We start from the raw sequence: 18066 nt of genomic DNA, 5'->3' as shown, positions 1-18066 counted from the left end.
AAGGACTAAGGAAATGTTTGTCGTTTATGGAGGTGACGAAGCGCTCGTCGTAAAGGGTTACGTCGATGCAAGCTTTGACACTGATCTGGATGACTCTAGGTCTCAAACCGGATACGTATTTATTCTTAATGGGGGTGCGGTAAGCTGGTGCAGTTCCAAGCAAAGCTTCGTAGCACATTCTACATGTGAAGCAGAGTACATGGCTGCCTCGGAGGCAGCTAAGGAGGGTGTCTGGATGAATTAGTTCATGACGGATCTTGGAGTTGTGCCAAGCGCACTAAATCCAATAACTCTGCTTTGTGACAACACTGGTGCCATTGCTCTAGCAAAGGAACCAAGGTTTCACAAGAAGACTAGACACATCAAACAACGCTTCAACCTCATCCGCAACTATGTCGAAGGAGACGACGTAAATATTTGCAAAATGCACACGGATCTAAATGTTGCAGATCCGCTCACTAAACCTCTTCCACGAGCGAAGCATGATCAACACCAGAACTGTATGGGTGTTAGATTCATTCCAATGTAAATCGCATAGCGATGTGAGATTAGATTATTGACTCTAGTGCAAGTGGGAGACTATTGGAAATATGCCCTAGAGGCAATGATAAAATAGTTATTATTGTATTTCCTGTTTCAAGATAATCGTTTATTATCCATGTTATAATTGTATCGAATGAAAGCATAGATACATGTGTGGATATATAGACAAAACAATGTCCCTAGTAAGCCTCTAGTTTACTAGCCAGTTGATCAAGGATGGTTAAGGTTTTCTGACCATATGCAAGTGTTGTCACTTGATGACTGGATCACATCATTAGGAGAATGATGTGATGGACAAGACCTAAACTATAAACATAGCATGTGATCGTGTCATTTTGTTGCTATTGTTTTCTACGTGTCAAGTATTCATTCCTATGACCATGAGATCATGTAACTCACTGACACTGAAGGAATGCCTTGTGTGTATCAAACGTCGCAATGTTACTGGGTGACTACAAAGGTGCTCTACACGTATCTCGGAAGGTGTCCGTTGAGTTAGCATGGATCAAGACTGGGATTTGTCACTCCGTGTGACGGAGAGGTATCTCGAGGCCCACTCGGTAATACAACATTACATATAAGCCTTGCAAGCAATGTGACTCAAGTGTTAGTCACGGGATCTCGTATTATGGAACGAGTAAAGAGACTTGCTGATAACGAGATTGAAATAGGTATAGGGATACCGTCGATCAAATCCCGGGCAAGTAACATACTAAAGGACAAAGGGAATGATATACTCGATTATATGAATCCTTGGCACAGAGGTTCAACCGATAAGATCTTCGTAGAATATGTAGGATCCAATACGGACATCGAGGTCTCGCTGTTGGATATTGACCGGGGAGTGTCTCAGGTCATGTGTGCATAGTTCTCGAACCCACAGGGTGTGCACACTTAAGGTTCGGTGACGTTTTGGTATAGTTGAGTTATAGGTGTTGGTGACCGAAGGTTGTTCGGAGTCCCGGATGAGATCACGGACGTCATTAGAGTTTCCGAAATTGTCCGGAAACAAAGATTGTTATATAGGATTGTTTCATTTGGTCTCGAGAAAGATTTCGGGCATAACCGACAGTGTACCGGGAGTGATGAATGGGTTCCGAGTTTTTACTGAGAGGGGCCCACCCACCCGGGAGTGAGCCTAATATACCAAGGGTGGCGCACCAGCCCTTAGTGGGCTGGTGAGGCCAGCCCAAGTGGCCTATGCCGGCTAAGAAAAAAAACAAAGAGAAAAGAGAAAAAAAGAGGGAGGTGGGAAGGAAGGAGGGGACTCCTCCTCCTCCAAACCGAATTGGAGTTGGAGTCCTCCTCCTCCTCTCTCGGCCGGCGCCCTTGGGGCTGTCTTGAGCCTCAAGGCTAGCCCCTCCCCTCCTCCTATATATACTGGAGGTTTTAGGGGTTTTGAGACACAACTTTGCCACGTGCAACCCTAAACCTCTACTTCGTAGTTCTTCCTCTAGATCGGTTTTCTGCGGAGCTCGGGTGGAGCCATGGAGGAATAGATCATCACCATCACTGGCGCACCGTCACGCTGCCGGAGAACTCATCTACTTCCCCGTCTCTCTTGCTGGATCAAGAAGGCGGAAATCGTCATCGAGTTGTACATGTGCTGAACGCGGAGGTGCCGTCCGTTCGGCGCTAGATCGGAACGGATCGTGGGACGACGACGATTTGAATCACGAAGCTGTACCACTATATCAACCGCGTTTCTTAACGCTTCCCGCTTAGCGATATACAAGGGAATGTGGATCCGATCTCCCTCGCGTAGATGAACATCATCATGATAGGTCTTCGTGTGCATAGGAAATTTTTTGTTTCCCATGCAACGTTCCCCAACAGGAACCCCTGCCTCTTATGTGCCACGTGAACGCCCCGACTGTCTGCCGGCCCCCCCATCATCCCATCCTTCCCCTTCACTTCCCACTCATCTATATGCATCGCGTGTCAGCTAAATTCCCCTGTCCCCGTTCATGGATCGGGGATGAAAAATGAAGAAGGATGGGTGCGCGTGACTTACCTTCTCTCTCCAAAAGGACACGAAGCACCTCCTCCGCCGTCCTTCGCGTCGCCGGCGTCCGGTGCCTTCTCAGCACTCCCATCCGTCGTCCTTCGTGTAGCCGGCATCCCCTGCCATCTCCACGCCCCCTCCGCCGTCCTTCATGTCACCGACGTCCCGCGCCTTCTCCGTGCTCCCCTCCTTGATTTGTTGCCGGCCGCGGTTACCGATGACCTAGGGATTTCTCTGCCCTGGCGCTCGGAGGTGGGTGTGTGGAGAGAAGGGGGAAATACGAGAGGGTCGTGTTCCTCAAAATTTGGAAACGGGAAACGACAAAAATTACCCACCGCTCTCTCCCTATCATGTCTAATCTATACAACACGTGTGTGGGTCGTGTCGCGTGATGGAGGACGTGGGTTCGGCCGCTTGATGAGGTTGCGCGCATGCGTTCGACAGTGTTTAGGTATAGTTAATGCTAGTTGTTGCTATTCATAATGATTTTCCACTCCTTCTCGTGAATAAGTAAGTCAGTAAACTAGTGAAAATAAAAATAATAGGAGAGTGGTGATTTTTGCATATAAAGTTTTTTCATTGCAAACTCCGACACAACCTGTGGTTAAGAAATTTATCTCATTCATATTTGGTTAGCTTTGCAGACATGTAAGTCATCTCATTCTTATTTGGTTAGCTTTGCAAACATGTAGCCAATTCATGCACAAACGCCCGTGAAGAGGAACATAGGAAATAAATAAATAAAAGCATATCACCATATTATATATCATTTGAATATTGCATTATGTAATTCAGCTACAAGATCTAATCGTAGTAGGACTTTTCTCAAAATGATACATATGAGCCATCATCTCATCTCACAAAACCTCCAAGCTTTTAAAAATTTATATCTAACCATAACAAATATCAGTTGAAAATTGTACTATTTGATTGAACTACAGAAACTGGATTTATAAAACCGATACGACACTCCCTCACAATTATGATGCTCCGTAGGTGTCAGTGCACTAGAGACTGGGGTCTCGTGTGCCCTAGACTTGTGCACGGGACTAGCAACACACTTGGCGGCAACACACCAAGACAGCCGACGGGAAGGTAAACCCTAGGCTTGCCAAGACCATGCCCCACCAAAGGTGTGAAGAGCCAGCCTAGGCTACAAGGCGCCGGCGAGCCCTTCTCGCCGGGAAGACTCACAAGACCCCGACAAGCCCTCCTTGCTGGGAAGGCTCGCAAGGCCCCAGCAAGCCCTCCTTGCCGGGAAGACTAGCAAGGCCCCGGCAAGTCCTTCTTGCCAGGAAGATGTCCAAGACCCCGGCAAGCCATCCTTGCTGGGAAGATGGACGAGGCAGCAGGCAAGGATTCCAGGCCGGCATGCTCTCTTCGCCCGCCAGGTGTCCCTCCTCCCAGTGCCACCGACCGCCACCGCTCTAGCGCATCCCTCATGCGCCAGCATAAAGCCCAGGTGTCAACACACCTGGGTATGTGTCGAAGCCACCTTGATGCTGGTCAGGGGGCCTGTCGAGGCATTTACTGCCCGTGATGAGGACATGACTACCTTTTATATTATCACAATCATTGCATATGCGTATTTATTTGAGATGATTTCTTATAGAACTCATGCAATAATTTATTTATGTTATCTGGAACAAAAATACTTCACCTATTTTTATTTTATGCTTAAATGCAGAATGACCGAACACTTGTATGAATCACGTGTGATGACAAGGGAAGAGTAAATGGTTGGATGCTATTCAAGAGGTCCTCTCATGTCAAAGGAAATAACTAGTTGTTGTTCAAGAAGTTCTCTCACGTCACTTTTAGCCCAAGAGAAGATAGAGTCCAAGTCTTTAACGTTCTGGCTTTCAGGCCCAATTGGAATCACCTTGAAATTCGTCCGGAGCGTGGAGATATCGACCAAACAAAATGACGTTGCACGAGAATCCGAGTCAAACAACAAGTACAAAGGTGTTGCACCACCTTCACTTGGGCCCATAGGCCTTGTACGACCTAGGGTTAGTTTTAGGCTGCCATGGGATGTCCTCCCACCTCCTTGGCCGCCACCCCTTACTCCTATATAAGCAGATCAACCTATTAGCTTTTTGGTTGGGATTTGTTTAGTTAAAAGTTAGCCATTGCAACTTCGTGTACTTCGTTTGTGTCCAACGACCAAACTAAGATCGCTTTCGGATCCTCACCCTTATCAACACTTCATCTATATTCGCAATTTTCAGATTGCAATATCATATTCTTGCTTGTTCTTAGATTGCTTGCAGGAATAGACCTTCGTGGTCAGGTTGATCGTGCTCCGGCGTGATCAATAACCTCTTGGAGATTGGTTTACCGATTGCTAAGGCGCAACGTCGTGCACGTTTGTAGTCGGACCGTCAAAGTTGTCTCCACCAAATCGATAGCCACCATCTCATCGAAAGATCGGGACACCCTCGCCTGTATCAAATCCTCTATCAAGTGGTATCAATTTTTAGGTTGCTCGGTGAGAATTTCCAGTTATCCCTAGATTAGATTTATTTGTCTTACCTATTACCCCAGAAAAAACCAGAAAAAATAGTTATATCTAATCATCCTTTGTCCAAGCCAGTCTGAGCCTTTGCAATTTTCTTTTTAGTGCTTGCATAGTTGAATTATCGGTTGCATCGTCGTGTCAAGTTGCTGGTCTTAGCATCTAGTCTTTTAGAGTTTCGAGTTCTATTTACAAGTTGTCACGCCGTCGCCGCACCATCCTCATCCTGCTGCCATATACCACCACCATGCCGCCGTCATCCCTTCCGTTGTCGCCCACCACCATCCATCAATATTCACCACGTGTTTCAATTCTTCATTATCATTATCATACTTGAGCTATCAACGAGCCACATCTGAATAGTTGATCAAGAAAGTTCATTATTATCACCTCCAAATCGGCTTCTAAATAGAACTTTTTGCCCTCTGAACGTCAGGAACACAGTTTGTCAATATTTTTCAGGTCCGTTCCCGAATTTTTGGAGTCCTCATACCATCTCGGAATTGAGTGATTCTTTTTGCATTCAAAAGCTTGAGTCATTAGCATTCTTGAGAAAAAATATCAGAAATTTCACATAATATTTCAAGAGGGAAGTTCTAGAGATAGTTTCGGTTTATCCTGCTTGGGGTCATTTATCATCATTATCTTTACTGTCATTGTGATCTTCACTTATATCTTCCTATCCAGAGCTACTTCATATCATCCATTGCTGCTATTTGTGCTTTGCCGTGACTCCATTAGTGTTCTAGGATCGCGTCTCTAGTACGGTCTAGCCTAGGACCAGCACAGTACCGTCGTTAAGCGTTTATTCAACATTGCGTATCTGAATTGATTATTGGTAATCTTTTGCTACCATACATTAAGCCTTCCTAGCTCCACATATTTCTACACCGTATATACATATGTTTACCTGGTAATCGCTTTACTCAATCTTCGAAGATATTGACATCGTCGGTTGCCGGTCACCGCCCGCTGCATGGTAAGAATTTGTAAGACATTGATATTTGCTTTATTGTGAGCGTTTTACCACCACATCCTCGTAGTTCATAGGAAAAATATTCTTGGATTTTTGTTTCTTGTTTCTACTAGTCATGATAGGATCCAGAGTTGTCAGCTCATGGGATTCTTCAATCATGGGAGACGTGCCACCACAACAACTATTACGAGAGGTACCGAGAGATACAAATGCACATCATGAGGTTAATGTTTCTATACCACCATTTAATGGCCGTTTTAGACCTGATTTATATATTCAATGGGAATTTGAAATAAATGATATATTTGCTTCCCATAATTTTGCTGAACATAAGAAAGTTAAGGTCGCAGTTGGTTCTTTCACCGGTTATGCTTCAGTTTGGTGGAGCGAATATTATCGGTTACACCCTGATTATAGACCTACTACTTGGTATGATTTGAAACTTGCCATGAGACACGCATTCGTTCCTACTTATTATACTCGTGGCATGATTAAAAAGCTACAACATTTAAAACAAGGTAGTGATACCGTAACAAAATATTATGATGATTTACAAACAACCTTGTTGCATTCCTCATTAGAAGAAAGTGAAGAAGATTTTATGGATAGATTTTGGGGAGCGTTAAACCATGATATTCAGGAGATACTAATTCATGAAAAGTGTTATCCTATGGATCGTTTGTTTCGTCTTGCTTGCAAAGTTGAACAGGAAATAAAATGACGTATTGCCCACAAGGAGAACAAGCGCAAGGTGCTTATTTCAAGAGTTGATATGGTTGTTCTTTGAACTACTGGACGTACGATGACAACCACATCAATTGTTGTGAGGGATACATCACCTTCACCATGTGACAAGTTACCATCGAGAGTGCCTACATCATACGAGTTGATCATAAGAGGTAATGAAAAATGTACCTATCTTCCACCTCCACATGAGTATGATGAATGCCTTGTCAATTGCAATGTACCCTGTGATGAGCCACCTATTACTTTGATCACGCCACCTATTTTAGAGAACTACGTTGATGATTTGACTTTGTCGTATGCTCAAACAACTATAATATCAACAATTTTGAGTGCACCCATTGAATTAACTATTGTTGAGAAAGAACCATGTGAAAAAGGGAATAAATCAAATTTGGATCAAATATGTTTGAAAATAATTGTGCCAGTGTTTAATCATTTTGACATGACCTCCAATCTTAGTGATGGTTCTATGTCAAATGACGTGTTGCATGTTTCCTTAGTTCAGCCGTTTGTAGCATGTACATTTGAAACAATTAAATTTTCTTCATCAATGTTGGGATGGTATAGTGATGAGCATTGTCAACCTTTTGATATAAATAAGAGCTTCACTTATATGTGCAAACTGAGTTGCAATATTTTCATGCTTTCTACTTCTTGTGATAATATTTTGGCTTTATATTTCATAAGATATGAAAGTTACTCATGTATACATGTGTCATATGTGCAAAAAACAAGGAAAGTAAAAATGGATGACATATACATATACAACATGTACACCTTGTCTCCTCTGTTAGCCAAATTTTAGATTAAGCAGCGCCGAGGACGGCTTTATTTTCAAAAAGGGAAGGATGATGAGGACATGGCTACCTTTGATATTACCACAATCACTGTATATGCGTATTTATTTGAGGTGATTTCTGATAAAACACATGCAATAATTTATTTATGTTATCCGAAACAAAAATACTTCACCTGTTTTTATTTTATGCCTAAATGCAGAATGGTCGAACACTTGTATGAATCACGTGTGATGACAAGGGAAGAGGAAATGGTTGGATGCTATTCAAGAGGTCCTCTCATGTCAAAGTAGATAATTAGTTGTTGTTCAAGAAGATCTCTCACGTCACTTTCAGCCCAAGAGAAGATAGAATCCAAGTCTTTCACGTTCTCGACTCAGATTCGGACTGTACACACATATCTGTACCAAAATGCCTTCAACTTTTTCATCCGGACTCCGAATTGCGGATTCTTTTTGGGCTGCAAAGTATATTTTACTGGCTTTCAGGCCCAATTGGAATCACCTTGAAATTCGTCCGGAGCATGGAGATATCGACCAAACAAAGTGGCGTTGCACTAGAATCCGAGTCAAACAACAAGTCCAAAGGTGTTGCACCACCTCCACTTGGGCCCATAGACCTTGTACGACCTAGGGTTAGTTTTAGGCTGCCTTGGGACGTCCTCCCACCTCCTTGGCCGCCACCCCTTGCTCCTATATAAGTAGATCAACCTAGTAGCTTTTTGGTTGGGATTTGTTTAGTTAAAAGTTAGCCATTGCAACTTCGTGTACTTCGTTTGTGTCCAACGACTAGACTAAGACCGCTTTCGGATCCCCACCCTTATCAACACTTCATCTATATTCGCAATTTTCAGATTGCAATATCATATTCTTGCTTGTTCTTTGATTGCTTGCAGGAATAGACCTTCGTGGTCAGGTTGATCGTGCTCCGGCGTGGTCAATAACCTTTTGGAGATTGGTTTAGCGATTGCTAAGGCGCAACGTCGTGCACGTTTGTAGTCGGACCGTCAAAGTCGTCTCCACCAAATCGATAGCCACCATCTCATCGAAAGATCGGGACACCCTCGCCTGTATGAAATCCTCTATCAGCCCCTTACACCACAGTAGAATGATAAGCGGTGAACCCTGTTCACTATGCAACCCGTGAGCACGCTGTTGGTGACCCCTTTGCCTATAAAAGGAGGCCCAGGCTCATTTCTAGTGGTTGGACCTTTTGGGTTTTGAGACTCTCTAATCACCAACTAAATTACTGTAGCAAATAACCCTACAGTAAGCACCCAATACAAACGAAGCAGGAGTAAGGTTTTACGTGCCAAGCGACCCGAACCTGGGTAAACGACCTTGCCGGTGCTGATCGCTAGCTCCGCTCTCGACGCCACCTCTCTCCCTCCGCCGAACGATCAAGGTACCCTTAGAGATTCCCATAGGTGTCGTTTTCCCGATAGTAGGTATAAACACCTTTTACTTTTGTTTCATATTTCATATCCCTCGGATGAATGATGAACCTGCATATACTGCCTTTAAGAGAGATGCTTGAAACTAAAGGAAACATGAAATCTTGAATATTTTCGTCGACACCATGACTCTCGTTGGTGAAGACGTCCCATGGGCAATCTAGTTCTGGTATGAGTTCATAGTCCATACTTTTCCCTATGATTCCATGTCTGAAACAGACAAAATAAAGAGTCCATACTCCACACTTCTACATCAGTTTTCCACGGGACTAACTGGAACTTGTGCATGATTCTATTTACACAAAGTAGCAGACCAAATAAAATGGATAAAACATGAGAAAATAAAATATACGCACAAGCTTGCACTTATTTACTGTATATTGAGGTGCTAGACATTACACTAAAAATTGTCCAACAAAATACCATGAAAGGTTTCTCAAAATAAATAGTATGGCGTGATGGCATAATGTCACATAAAACTATAGTAAGCCCTCCAGTTTAGTTTCTATAATACTGAAATCAATAGGCAATATCACTATATAGTTCTTTCAGAATGATAAAATGGTGGGCTCGCTTCGCCATCCAATTTAAATGCATGTGTTTCACTCGGAATTGCTACATGATCAAGTAATTTTTGCAATAACATTAGTTGTCCAGAACACAGGGAGCTGATGCCTATTATGAATTGAATTGGTAAGATGTAGATCTGCTTACTTGCCAACACCTTCAAATCTGACATAAAATACAGAATAGAATCTTCATGAAACAAATCTGCAAACAATACCGAAACAAGAAAAAGATGGAGTTTCTAGCAGACTCATTCATTCTTCACCATAAGTGGAGTTTTCCCTTTTTTTATCATAACGGTTAGATGCTGAAAGGATTAAGTCATCGTTAAGGCCTCTAGGGCATTTAAATTTGGTCTCAGTTAAGAAGGTTAGTCCAAAAATGATGCACCATCAGTATTGCCCATAAGAATTCAAGTACTCTTGACTTAGTTGAGTCCAAAAAGTATTATAGCATGGTATGGATTGGATTCCCTTTTCAATTTGAAGTTAAACTGTAATCAGTATATATGCAAATCAAGTTCACACTATTAGACATGAGATATTGTAGGGATATTGTGTGTTGTAACTTCTTTTTATTTAACTTCCTATCTCTATCTCTCTCATGTATATCTCTAGTTGGTTAGTCTCCTAACCGACTACATCTCTATATATATCTTTCGGCCCTCCTACTGGAGAGGTACGACGCATCATATTATTCCACATGGTATACAGAGCAGGCCCTTCCATCTGATCTAGCTAATCTCCATCGATCTCCCACCACCTCCCGCCCGCCATGTCGTCCTCCATCGTTCCCATCTCTGCCGCCCTTAACTACAACACCTCTGAGCCCCTCTCCAGGACGAACTATGTCCTTTGGAGAGCTCAAGCACGATCCCAGATAATGGGCGCCGGCTTATTTGGCTATATCGATCAAACCCTAGAAGAACCCTCCAAAACCATCTCCATAAAAAACAAAGACGACAAGGATCAGGTTGTTCCAAACCCTGTCTGTACCCCCTGGTTGATCCAGGATCAATAGATCGTTGCTTATCTTCTTCGCAACCTCTCCAAAGTGGTGCTCGTCCAAGTCGCCTCCCTCAAATCCTCACAAGCAATATGGGATGCCCTCGCAGCCATGTTCTCCGCCATCTCCCTGTCCCGCGTCAACAACATTCGATCTGCAGTCACCAATGCCCAAAAAGGTACTCAGTCGGCCTCGGCATACTTCGGGCACATGTGCTCCCTCTCCGATGAGCTCGCGGCGGTGGGCAAACCACTCGGGGAGGGGGAGCTCATCTCCTTCATCGTCGCTGGTCTGGACATCAACTACCAGCCCATCATCTCCGCCCTCGACGTCCGCACCGAGCCTGTCACCATCGACGCACTTTTCTCCCTCGTGGCGAACTTCGATTAGCGAATCGAGATGTTTAACGGTGGTGGCGTCGATGGCTTCAAGTCATCTGCCAACGCGGCCTCCCGCGGCCGCTAAAACGACGGCAGGGGTGGCTACCGCAACCAGAAGGGCAGTGGTGGCGGTGGTCCTCGCGGCAACGGCGGCGGCTATGGCGCCCCTGGTGGCAGGAACTATGGCTCGTGTGGTGGCCATCACAACAGTGGTGGCGGCGGCTATCACCACGGAGGCTATGGTGGCAGTGGCGGTGGCCACTATCACAAGAACTCCTCGGCCAGCAGCAACAACACTCGGCGCCCTCCCAACAACAACAACAGGGGGAGCTCCTTCCAAGGGTATGACGACTATGAGGGCCGTTGCCAAATTTGTAAGAAATCCAATCACATCGCCAAGGATTGCGATTGGCGCTATACCGATGATCCTAACTCCCAAAGCAAGAAGATTGCAGCCGCTGCGGATGTATCCTATGGTGTTGATACCTACTGGTACATGGGCACAGGCGCCACAAACCACATCACTGGTGAGTCAGAGAAGCTGTCAATGCCGGAGAAATACCGTGGCCATGATCAAGTCTACACTGCTGCCAATGGTACAGGTATGAAGATAAGTCATATTGGTCACTCGTCTATCAAAACCCCACACAAAAACCTTTCCCTTAATGAGATCCTTCATGTTCCCAATGCTTCCAAAACTCTATTATCCGTTCATCGTATTGCCCTTGATAACAATGTGTTTCTAGAATTTCACCCATTTTTTTTCTTGACCAAGGATCAGGTCACGAAGAAAATTATTCATAGAGGTATTTGTGTCCAAGGCCTCTATGTTTTTCTTCGCCAATACTGCCAAGCGAATAAACAAGTTTATGGTGCCATCAAGCTTTCTGCTGAAAGGTGGCATAGTCGATTACGTCATCCTTCGTTTGCTACTGTTCATCGTATTCTTAGTACAAATAATCTCCCAGTTGTTGGTGAGAGAAATCCAGAAACCATTTGTGATTCATGTCAATGAGCTAAAAGTCATCAATTACCACACCCTTTGTCTCTTAGCATCTCTACTAAACCTTTGCAACTTATTTTTTCTGATGTATGGGGTCCAGCACCCACTTCTGTTGGTAGGCAGAAATACTTTGTGAGCTTTATTGATGATTTTAGCAAATACACATCGATCTATTTTCTTAGGAAACGTTCTGATGTGTTTCAAGTGTTTCATAACTTTCAAGCTCTTGTAGAGCGCCAATTTGATAGCAAAATACTTGTTGTTCAGTCTGACTGGGGTGGTGAGTATGAGAAGCTAAACTCTTTCTTTCAAAAGATTGGCATATCTCACCATGTCTCATGCCCACATGCTCATCAGCAGAATGGCTCTGCTGAGAGGAAACATCGCCACATTGTTGAAGTGGGCTTAGCACTCCTAGCTTCCGCCTCTATGCCTTTAAAATTCTGGGACGAGGCCTTTCTTATTGCTGTTTACCTTATTAACATGTGGCCTAGTCGCACTATTTCTCATGAAACTCCCACAGAACATCTTCTTCATATCACACCTGATTACTCCACTCTTTGTGTTTTTGGTTGTGCATGTTGGCCCAACCTACGTCCATATAACACTCGCAAACTCATGTATAGCTCTACACAATGTGTTTTCCTTGGCTATAGCGCGCATCACAAAGGTGTTAAGTGCCTTGACGTGTCTACCGGTCATGTGTACATCTCACGTGACGTAGTCTTTGATGAAACTCAGTTTCCTTTTTCACATCTTCACCACAATGCTTGTGCACTCCTTCGAAAAGAAATTCTTCTCCTACCATCTAACCTTTCCAGTGTCTCGTGTGCGGGTGCTCATATTTGTACTGACCAAAATATGTCTAATTTATCTTCTGCTACGCCTGAGCACACTTCTACAGGACAAAACAGCGCCACCAATGACGATCAACTGCAGCCCCCCTCGGGATCGCCACTACTGCACGTGTCAGCCCCGACAGCATCTCCCTTGGGCTTGCCGTCGCGCCAGGCCGCGCCCTGCATGCCTGCGCCAGCCCCGACGGCATCCGCTTTGGGATTGCCCCCGCGTTGGGACGCCAGGGGGCCTCCACCATCCTCTGCTCCAAGTCCCTCGGCCGACGCCACGTGTCGTCTGTCCCCCGTGCTGGACTCCGCCTCCGTTGCGCGCCAATCGATCGCGCAGTATGCGTCGGTCCCACTGGTGTATGACCGACGGCCCGCGCCGGTTCCCACGCTAATGGGTTCCGTGTCATCTGCGCCAGGCGGGCCAGATCGACACGCCGCTGGATCTGATGCCGGTGCTGAATCCGATGCTGACCTGGCCGCCTCGCCTAAATCTTCTGCGGCATCACCTGTCTCCCCTGCGGCCTCACCCATCTCTGTGTCGGTTGTCCCCGCCACAGCCGATCCGGTGCACCAACAGCAGTTGACAGCGGTTGGATCCTCTGTGGCTGCATCTAATTCTGCAGCACCTTGTACACGACTCCGAGATGGCACTATCCCACGGACAAACTACAAAACTAGGTATGGCCTAGTTGCCTCTGTTTTAATAGATGAACCCCGCACCGTCCATGAAGTATTAGTTGATCCGAAGTGGCGCATGGCTATGGAAGAGGAGTTTCATGCTCTTCCGAAAAATCACACGTGGCATCTTGTTCCTCCTAGACAAGGTAAAAATGTCATTGATTGCAAATGGGTGTACCGCATCAAACACAGATCTGATGGTACTATTGATCATTATAAAGCTAGACTTCTTGCCAAGGGGTTCAAACAAAGGTATGGACTGGATTATGAGGACACATTCAGTCCTGTTGTTAAAGCTGCCATAGTTCGCCTTGTTTTATCAGTTGTTGTGTCCAAAGGATGGAGTCTTAGACAGCTAGATGTGCAGAATGCGTTTCTTCATGGTGTTCTAGAGGAGGAAGTTTATATGAATCAACCTCCTGGGTTTGAGGACAAACATAAGTCATCTCATATATGCAGGCTTGATAAATCTCTCTATGGACTTAAACAAGCACCACGAGCATGGTATTCTCGTTTGAGTTCTAAGCTGGACACTCTTGGTTTCATTCCCTCCAAGTCTGATACATCCTTGTTCATTTACAATAAGTCACAGATAGCTATATTTGTACTTATTTATGTGGATGATATTATTGTTACTAGCTCCTCCAATGAAGCTATTACTCCTCTTCTAAAGGATTTGAATTCAGAGTTTGCTCTAAAAGATCTTGGAGATCTTCATTATTTTCTTGGTACTGAGGTCAAGAGAAATAAAGAAGGGGGTCTTAATATCTCTCAGGTAAAATATGCATCTGATCTCTTGAACAAGGCAGGGTTATAGGGATGCAAACCGTCACCAACACCCTTTTCCAGCTCAGAAAAATTGTCCCTTGCGGAAGGGGTTCCTTTGAATTCAGAGGATGGCACAAAATATAGAAGTCTGGTAGGTGCACTTCAGTACTTGACACTCACCAGACCTGATATTTCCTTTGCAGTCAATAAGGTTTGTTAGTTTCTCCATGCACCTACCTCAGCTCACTCGACTGCTGCTAAGCGCATCTTGAGATATGTTAAGCACACCTTGGATGTTGGACTCACCTTCAGTAAATCTCCTTCCACACTTGTCAATGCCTTTTCTGACTCTGACTGGGCAGGTTGTCTGGATGATAGAAGATCTACAGGTGGGTTTGCAGTTTTCTTTGGACCCAATCTCATATCATGGTGTGCCAAGAAACAGGCAATTGTTTCTAGATCCAGTACTGAGGCAGAATACAAGGCATTGGCAAATGCAACAGCTGAAGTTATATGGGTAAAAGCAATGCTCAAGGAGCTTGGGATATGTCATATACAAACTCCATGTCTTCGGTGTGATAATCTTGGTGCTACATATCTTTCTGCAAATCATGTCTTTCATGCAAGGACCAAGCATATTGAAATTGACTATCACTTTGTTGGAGAAAGAGTTGCAAGCAAAGAATTGAAAATACGGTTTGTTCCTTCAAGAGATCAAGTTGCAGACGGCTTCACAAAGGCCCTGGCTACAAGACCATTTGAGGAATTCAAGCGTAATCTAAACTTGAGAAGCTTAGATTAAGAGAGGGTGTTAGACATGAGATATTGTAAGGATATTGTGTGTCGTAACTTCTTATTATTTAAATTCCTATCTCTATCTCTCTCATGTATATCTCTAGTTGGTTAGTCTCCTAACCGACTACATATCTATATATATCTTTCGGCCCTCTTACTTGAGAGGTACGACGCATCATATTATTCCACACACACAGATGATCAAAAAGTCAAAAACTATTTGCGAAACTGTTATGTATTAAGGTCAAATTCCTTGCTTGTTGTTCTGACAAAGGTGGGGTGACTGACGAGCAGCACGAGGGAGACGGACATACAGAGCGAGGTTGGGCACTGTGAACCATAGAAGAGGCAGAAGGGCGGGGGCTTACAGCTAGTGGCAAATGGACCGGCGGGTGTAGTGTGTCAAGCGGCACGAGCCACTTGGAAATATTGTTTTACAAACTACGGTAATAACTAATCGACATATACAAAACTAGTTCGTATGGACTCGACAAAGAAGTTTGTTATGTATGTTTGTAAGCAGAGAGGTAACAAACAATCTAAGAAAATGAAATTCCAATGTAATTCTCACTATTTTCTTAGTATAATTTTGAAGGACAATGCTAACACGCTACAACACATACAAATATTATTAGTTGAAAGAATTTTCTTCTTCCCTTCACTCCCAAGATATTAGTGGGTGAACAGAAGACTAACACTGAGTCCCCATCTAACACTCTAAGCTCAAGGGGCACAAATTCATCAGTAAAACACCACCGGCACAGATCGAGAAGTGTGTGCTCACCAGATGGTTGTACAGGATGACCTTGGCACCCTTTCCCATGAGGAATTGATGGACGACACGGAGGCGTGGATGCGGTTGTCATCAATGATGTTCTAGCCGTCGTCCGGCAGAACATTCGGATAGGCATGACGAAACGTCTTCTTCCCCCTAAGGTCCTTATCACCCAGGGTGGCCACGCTCCTCTTGGTCGCCATTTCCTCCTCAGTCTCCCCTTTCCCTGCACCAAATCTGACTCTGTAAACATGAGAATAATCCATAGAGGAACCAAATTCAGATGATTGGATGTTTACCACGCAAGAGATCGACCGGGTTAATGGCAATTGAACATCACATTTCTTCCATTCACAAGTGGGTATTCATGAATCCTTGTGATGATTTTGTGGGTGTTCTCTACCACACTGAATTCAAAATCTACAGAAATAGAAAGGAACAAAATTTAAGCTGCAGGTGTGTAACTAAATAACCTCTGCATATATAACCAACATATTTATAAAACACGGGACAACAAGAGTTTAATCTACCGGCAACAATGATAAAATAAAAGAAAATATCTCATGCATGATGATAGGATTGATGGATAGAATGGTAAGAAATTAGAACTTCTGCTTACATGGTCTAAGGTGAAAGAACGAACCACCGGTGGGTAGAAAAACCGCTGCATCCATATTGATATTTACCTACATTATGATTATGAATCGTAGAAACAAGAGAGTAAATCCTAGGAGAGACTTTGATGTATTTAAAACTTCCAGTTACTTATCAGTCTTTTCCCCATCTAGGTTCTAAAATAGGATTGTAAATTTTGGATAACTTTACGCTCTACAAACTGCATGCTCATGCTAGTCCTATCAATCGCATAGGATCTAAGCTCACAGGAAAGATGAGCAACTATTTGACAGCAAACAAAATGAAGTTAACAGGCATGCAAACAAATTGAACTATAAAGGGAGCAGGAGTTTGTGAGAAATATATGTGTCCTCTACCCACAGCACAAACCTCCTGGGTAGACAAAATTGAACCAGAGCCCATTCCAACATGGAGCCATGTACTCCAACAGTTATCAAATTATGTGCCTCCCAATTCTCATCACATTGCCTCCAATCAAATACAGCTCCGGAAACGTCTTCTTGGCATACTTTATCATATCAAGCTGGTAGGTGGGGTTCCCCTACGAGCTATCGATCACAATAGCATTTGCTTGTTAGCATCCTTGCAGAGCATGAAGACATGCTGCACCCGTCCTCCTAGGGAGGTCACGTCCGCTCTCACCGTCCTCAGCCTCGGGCCATGGAGGGCATGGATGAGCCCGGCGACGAGGTTCGGTCGATCGTCGCAGCTGACAGACGCCTTCATGTACATATTACACTCGTTGTCGTCGTCGTCTCCGGTGTAGAAGAATTCGACGGTGACCATGTCGGTCTCCGGCGGGAGACCCGACGTTTCTTGCACTGCCTCGCTGGCTCTCCTCTTCAGGTCCTCACTTGGTCCACCACCCTGGCTAGCAAGGCAGCCTTGCCCATGTGCAATGCAAAATACAAGAGACATTTACCTGACAAGTCACATAATAGCAGTGTACCGCAGTTCCGCACTTTATTTGTCAAATGATAGGGATGGTAACATAATAATATCCATGGCACTCAAATCAAGCAGAGCTGTGTGTACCAAATGAGAAGGTTAACATGATTAATGAAAGAGAAAATTGATCATCTGCACATTTGGTTGTCCCTCTTTGCACCCTAATTCTAATTATTTGCCTTTTCTAATTATACTATACTACCCATTACCCTTTCCTTTCTCCTAATTTCTCTGTAGCTAAAACTCTGTTTCTCTTCCCATTTAAGAGTCGATCGCTCTTACTGCTAGACCTAGTTCGACGACCCAAGTCAGACCGTCCCACAGTCGAAGGAATGAACCTTGTTCAACGACCCAAGCCAGAGAGAACCGACCTTGATGTATACTTATCATATATCCCAAAATGGAAGGAAGGATCGAACCTTGTGTGCGCACGCCAATGGTGATCCGTTGGAGGAGGAGGGCGAAGGTGTCGCGGGCCGCTGCGGCTGGGCCAGGAGGAGACGCCAGTGGAGACAGTCCGGAGGTGGGGGCGAACGAGCCGCGGGCTTCTGCAACTGGGGCACGAGGAGACGTGCACCGGCTGCGAGTGGTGTGCGGGGCGAGCAAGCGGTGCGGGCAGGGAGC

The 18066-nt window shown here is 44.6% G+C and overlaps 1 pseudogene; it reads right to left on the bottom strand.

The window, feature by feature from the left end:
- Window positions 1-14330: 14330 nt before the first annotated feature.
- On the bottom strand, window positions 14331-17387 carry LOC123401048 (annotated as a pseudogene).
- Window positions 17388-18066: the final 679 nt, after the last annotated feature.

The sequence above is a fragment of the Hordeum vulgare genome, chromosome 6H (assembly GCF_904849725.1).
Source record: "Hordeum vulgare subsp. vulgare chromosome 6H, MorexV3_pseudomolecules_assembly, whole genome shotgun sequence".
Taxonomy (NCBI): Eukaryota; Viridiplantae; Streptophyta; class Magnoliopsida; order Poales; family Poaceae; genus Hordeum; species Hordeum vulgare.
The sequence above is the reverse complement of the archived record's forward strand: the minus strand, read 5'-3'. Positions and strand labels throughout refer to the sequence as shown.